This window comes from Pleurodeles waltl, chromosome 12 (assembly GCF_031143425.1).
Source record: "Pleurodeles waltl isolate 20211129_DDA chromosome 12, aPleWal1.hap1.20221129, whole genome shotgun sequence".
NCBI lineage: Eukaryota > Metazoa > Chordata > Amphibia > Caudata > Salamandridae > Pleurodeles > Pleurodeles waltl.
This window is the reverse complement of record NC_090451.1, coordinates 7212440-7218439: the sequence shown is the minus strand read 5'-3', so window position 1 is coordinate 7218439 and position 6000 is coordinate 7212440. Positions and strand designations below refer to the sequence as shown.

The 6000-nt window shown below is 43.3% G+C and overlaps 2 non-coding genes across 2 annotated transcripts; both read left to right on the top strand.

Moving 5' to 3' along the window:
- Window positions 1-717: 717 nt before the first annotated feature.
- TRNAI-AAU (transfer RNA isoleucine (anticodon AAU)) lies at window positions 718-791 on the top strand. The gene has a single exon. It is a non-coding gene; the product is annotated as a tRNA-Ile (tRNA).
- Window positions 792-4383: 3592 nt separating this feature from the next.
- Window positions 4384-4457, top strand: TRNAI-AAU (transfer RNA isoleucine (anticodon AAU)). The gene has a single exon. It is a non-coding gene; the product is annotated as a tRNA-Ile (tRNA).
- Window positions 4458-6000: the final 1543 nt, after the last annotated feature.

The window sequence follows — 6000 nt, the reverse complement described above, 5'->3', positions numbered from 1 at the left end:
GTTAAGTTCTGTTACTGTTTTAAAAATGCAATCAAATACATGACCCCAAATATACTATTCTGGTCAGGCCTGCCCTACTAACCAATTGCAGCGTCATGCTCTGCTGAGTAAACTGATCTCACGACAGTGAGGAATGCACAGGCCGGGTGGTGCCCGGCACACAAAAGCGCGCCTTCTTGTGTTGTACGTCTCTTCGCGCAAATGCAAACTCAGATTTCCTGCAATGTGGTCGGCAGGAGAGACATGGGAAGGCGCAGTAGGGAAGGCTTGAGGAACGAACCGTTGGCTATGTTTTGTTGTTACTTTGTTGACATGAGCTCAAGTAATTTGAAGCAGAAGGAACGGCCAGACCTAAAAAAAACTCTCTTACCTCCAACGCCGAATAACCACTATAATTATAATATCTCAAAAGCAGCCGGCCTTGTAAACTTAATGACCAAGCAAGCCGATGCATTTTGGGTTTTGTTGTAAAAGAATAAAAATACTATCCATCCTTTCCTTTTTTTCCGGCAACAAGCGATGTTACAAAGATATCACAGCACACAGTTAGATTGAGTGAAAGAAGAGGCACTGAGGCTGGCGTCCAGCACTCCACAGCTCTTGTTATTGTAATCCAGACAGGGGGCGGAAGGAGAAAAGTATGAAGGAATTGCGATAGTGAGACCAACTCTTCTATCTATCTGCATTACATGGAAAAAGGATATCTTTAGTACTCATGGCCGGTTAGCTCAGTTGGTTAGAGTGTGGTGCTAATAACACCAAGGTTGCGGGTTCGATCCCCGTACGGGCCAGGTTGCATTTTTTCTCTTAACTAAACTCTTTTTTTCTCATTTAATCAAGCTCGTATAAATCCATACACTCTGTTGCTCCAGTATACGTTCACTTTCCATTAGTCCTTCTTTTGCCACTGCTGACCAAAGCTCAAGCCGGCAGCGCCAGTAGAACAACACAAGTGCAAGGGATTGTCTCTCCAAGATGGAGACACTGCCTCAGACTATGTCTCGTGAGAGGTGGAGGTAGACCAAGAGCTGATTATTAAATGCATGGGGATAAGAGGAACATAACTCAGGTGAACAGATTCTGGATAGTGATGCTATAGCTAGGATCAGCAACGTTACAGGGCAAAGGATAGGAAAATAATTAGGTGACAGAAGTATAGAAGTGGCTACTAGGGGGTGTGTCTCTTAAGAGGGCCGAAAGATACACTGAAGGCGAAGGTGAAGTGAAAGAAGAAAGAAAGATCAAAGGAAGTCGACAGTGATGGAGAGAAAACTCACAAAGGCAAATTGAGCAAAAGACAAGGCCTGGGGAGTTAGACTACTTCAATGCAAATTTACGCCGCAGATGAGCATGACAACTGACCCTTGTACAGTGGTGCTGAAACAATTTTCAGTGTGGGGGTGCTGCCATCAAAGGGCTTCTGAAAATCCAGGAATTATACAAAGAACAAGTCCTGCGGAATGAGCCACGCACATTCAGAAAGAGTGGTGATACGTTGGTTACTTATTGGTAATCTTCATTACCCTTAGTCCATTGCGTCCTTGTGACAGTCATTACAAAGTAGGGTGATGTCACCTTCCAACAGGAAGAAAGAACAGGAGGATCCTTAAATGCTAGCCCCATGCACCCAACCTGGGTGCCAAGCCCTTGCCAAAGGACTGATGGGAAGGTGGGCAGGATGTAATGTTTGTGACAAAGACAAGATGGACTAAGGGTAATGCAGAGTTCAAAACATTGGTACTCAAATGCAAAACAGAAAAATTATTAAGCCATAATGCTTGACAAATGTATGCTCTGAGGACCAAGTAGCCACCCTAGGAATTTCCTAGATTGTTACTCACTGAAATTCAACCCAGGAGGTGGCCATTCCTCTCGTAGACCATCCTTGAACTGGAAGATATTCTAAAAAGCCTTGCAAAGCCAGAAAAATTGACAACTTAATCCACCTACTCAGAGTCATAAAAGTCACCTTCTTGTCTTTTCCAGGCTGTCCAAAAGTCACAAACAAGGAGTCGGTTTTCCTGAACTGCAGAGGCCTGGTGACATAAATGAAAAGAGCTCTTTAAACATCAAGTGTATTCAGAAAATGTTCCTCCGGAGAGGAAGGAGAGGGAATGAAAGAAGGAAAAATTATTTCCTAAGATCTATCAAAAATAGACTTAACCTTTGCAGCAAAGGTAAGGCTAGGCCTTAAAGTTACCCCATCTTCCAAAGTATCAAATAAAGAGAGGACAGCATTTTAAGGCTCCCAGCTCCCCAATTGTTCTCAGCAAGGTGATAGGAAATAGGAAAATAACTTTATAGGAAACAATCTTTATGTCTACAGCATCCAGATCCTCAAAGAGATAAAATTGCAAAGCCTATAAAAGAGTAGGAAGATTCTGAGTTGGAGAAAAGGGATTTTTCAACTGGTCTTACAATTGACAAAAGATCAGAACAGTCTAGACACCAAAGATTGTAACATCTTCGAAGGTACAGAAAAGTCCCTAAAAACCTTTATCGCAAAGCAATGAGCTTTCAGAGTGGAAAGAGATTCAAGTGAAACCCATTCAGAAGAAAATGCAAAATAGCAGACAAACTACAGGTAGGTGCCAAAAGATCATGAGCAGAACATCACTTCTCAAAAGACTTCCAGTTCTTTGAGTAAGACTTCGAAGTAGAAGGCCTGCTGGAGTGCTGAATTAACTCCACTAAGGAAGAGGAAAGACCCTTTGCTAGCAGTCCAGACTTCTCAACCTCCAAAGCTATAGAGTGAGTTGGAGCAAGAAGGTCAGGGACGACGTTCTGAGAGAGACACACTTGAGCAGTACCCAAGGAAGTAGAAGAGCCAGGGGTTCAGAAGAGGAAACCATGACATCTCTGGCCAATAAGGGCCCACAAGAATAAAGTTCCCTCCCCCTGCTGAGACTTGAAGAGAACCATCTGGATCAATAAAAAGTGGGGGAATGTATAAAGGAGACTTCTCAGCCACTTTATCACCAATACATCCACTACCTAGGCTCCTTGTTCCGGAAGCCTCGATCAGAATCGACAAAGATGAGCATTGTCCTTGTTTGAAAAGAGATCCAGAAAGGGTTTCACAAACTCTCGGCATATCTCTCAAAACAACGACCTGGATAATGTCAACTCCAGCAAATTTGGAAACCTCAAGCTGTCTGCCATCACATTGTCGTTGCCCTTGATGTGTACTGGCGACGTGTGCAACAGGTTGATCTCTGCCCAATAACCCAATTGTTCTGCTATTGCATTGAGGGATTTTGAATGCATGCTTCACTGTTGGTTAATGTAAAAGACAGCTACCTTATTCTCTGTCATTACTAGCACATTTTTTTGAGACAGATGATGATGGGAAAACTTCAAAGCCCTGAAGATTACCATCAACTCCATCTATTTCCATGACCTCCGACTCTCTAGGAAAGACCACTTGAATCGACAGGATCAGTCCAACACAGTAGCTCTCCAGCCAGGTTTGCTGGCATCTGTTGCGAAGAATTCAGGAGCATCCAGGTGTATTAGTGTCCACTTAGACAAGTGGTCTTCAAACTCTTTAATGCCGCATCCACCCAATGGGAAAAAAAAACATTGGTGCCTCCCCTCTGAATTGTCCACAATTCTTCTATTAAATTGACACTGTTTAAATATGTCTAGACCTATTTAAACATTGCAGTTAAGTTCTGTTACTGTTTTAAAAATGCAATCAAATAAATGACCCCAAATATACTATTCTGGTCAGGCCTGCCCTACTAACCAATTGCAGCGTCATGCTCTGCTGAGTAAACTGATCTCACGACAGTGAGGAATGCACAGGCCGGGTGGTGCCCGGTGCACGAAAGCGCGCCTTCTTGTGTTGTACGTCTCTTTGCGCAAATGCAAACTCAGATTTCCTGCACTGTGGTCGGCAGGAGAGACATGGGAAGGCGCAGTAGGGAAGGCTTGAGCAACGAACCGTTGGCTATGTTTTGTTGTTACTTTGTTGACAAGAGCTAAAGTAATTGGAAGCAGAAGGAACGGCCAGACCTAAAAAAAACTCTCTTACCTCCAACGCCGAATAACCACTATAATTATAATATCTCAAAAGCAGCTGGCCTTGTAAACTTAATGAGCAAGCAAGCCGATGCATTTTGGTTTTTGTTGTAAAAGAATAAAAATACTATCCATCCTTTCCTTTTTTTCCGGCAACAAGCGATGTTACAAAGATATCACAGCACACAGTGAGATTGAGTGAAAGAAGAGGCACTGAGGCTGGCGTGCAGCACTCCACAGCTCTTGTTATTGTAATCCAGACAGGGGGCGGAAGGGGAAAAGTATGAAGGAATTGCGATAGTGAGACCAACTCTTCTATCTATCTGCATTACATGGAAAAAGGATATCTTTAGTACTCATGGCCGGTTAGCTCAGTTGGTTAGAGCGTGGTGCTAATAACGCCAAGGTCACGGGTTCGATCCCCGTACGGGCCAGGTTGCATTTTTTCTCTCAACTAAACTCTTTTTTTCTCATTTAATCAAGCTCTTATAAATCCATACACTCTGTTGCTCCAGTATACGTTCACTTTCCATTAGTCCTTCTTTTGCCACTGCTGACCAAAGCTCAAGCCGGCAGCGCCAGTAGAACAACACAAGTGCAAGGGATTGTCTCTCCAAGATGGAGACACTGCCTCAGACTATGTCTCGTGAGAGGTGGAGGGAGACCAAGAGTTGATTATTAGATGCGTGGGGATAAGAGGAACATAACTCAGGTGAACAGATTCTGGATAGTGATGCTATAGCTAGGATCAGCAACGTTACAGGGGAAAGGATAGGAAAATAATTAGGTGACAGAAGTATAGAAGTGGCTACAAGGGGGTGTGTCTCTCAAGAGGGCCGAAAGATACACTGAAGGCGAAGGTGAAGTGAAAGAAGAAAGAAAGATCAAAGGAAGTCGACAGTGATTGAGAGAAAACTCACAAAGGCAAATTGAGCAAAAGACAAGGCCTGGGGAGTTAGACTACTTCAATGCAAATTTACGCCGCAGATGAGCATGACAACTGACCCTTGTACAGTGGTGCTGAAACAATTTTCAGTGTGGGGGTGCTGCCATCAAAGGGCTTCTGAAAATCCAGGAATTATACAAAGAACAAGTCCTGCGGAATGAGCCGCGCACATTCAGAAAGAGTGGTGATGCGTTGGTTACTTATTGGTAATCTTCATTAGCCTTAGTCCATTGCGTCCTTGTGACAGTCATTACAAAGTAAGGTGATGTCACCTTCCAACAGGAAGAAAGAACAGGAGGATCCTTAAATGCTAGCCCCATGCACCCAACCTGGGTGCCAAGCCCTTGCCAAAGGACTGATGGGAAGGTGGGCAGGATGTAATGTTTGTGACAAAGACAAGATGGACTAAGGGTAATGCAGAGTTCAAAACATTGGTACTCAAATGCAAAACAGAAAAATTATTAAGCCATAATGCTTGACAAATGTATGCTCTGAGGACCAAGTAGCCACCCTAGGAATTTCCTAGATTGTTACTCACTGGAATTCAACCCAGGAGGTGGCCATTCCTCTCGTAGACCATCCCTGAACTGGAAGATATTCTAAAAAGCCTTGCAAAGCCAGAAAAATTTACAACTTAATCCACCTACTCAGAGTCATACAAGTCACCTTCTTGTCTTTTCCAGGCTGTCCAAAAGTCACAAACAAGGAGTCGGTTTTCCTGAACTGCAGAGGCCTGGTGACATAAATGAAAAGAGCTCTTTAAACATCAAGTGTATTCAGAAAATGTTCCTCCGGAGAGGAAGGAGAGGGAATGAAAGAAGGAAAAATTATTTCCTAAGATCTATCAAAAATAGACTTAACATTTGCAGCAAAGGTAAGGCTAGGCCTTAAAGTTACCCCATCTTCCAAAGTATCAAATGAAGAGAGGACAGCATTTTAAGGCTCCCAGCTCCCCAATTGTTCTCAGCAAGGTGATAGGAAATAGGAAAATAACTTTATAGGAAACAATCTTTATGTCTACAGTATCCAGA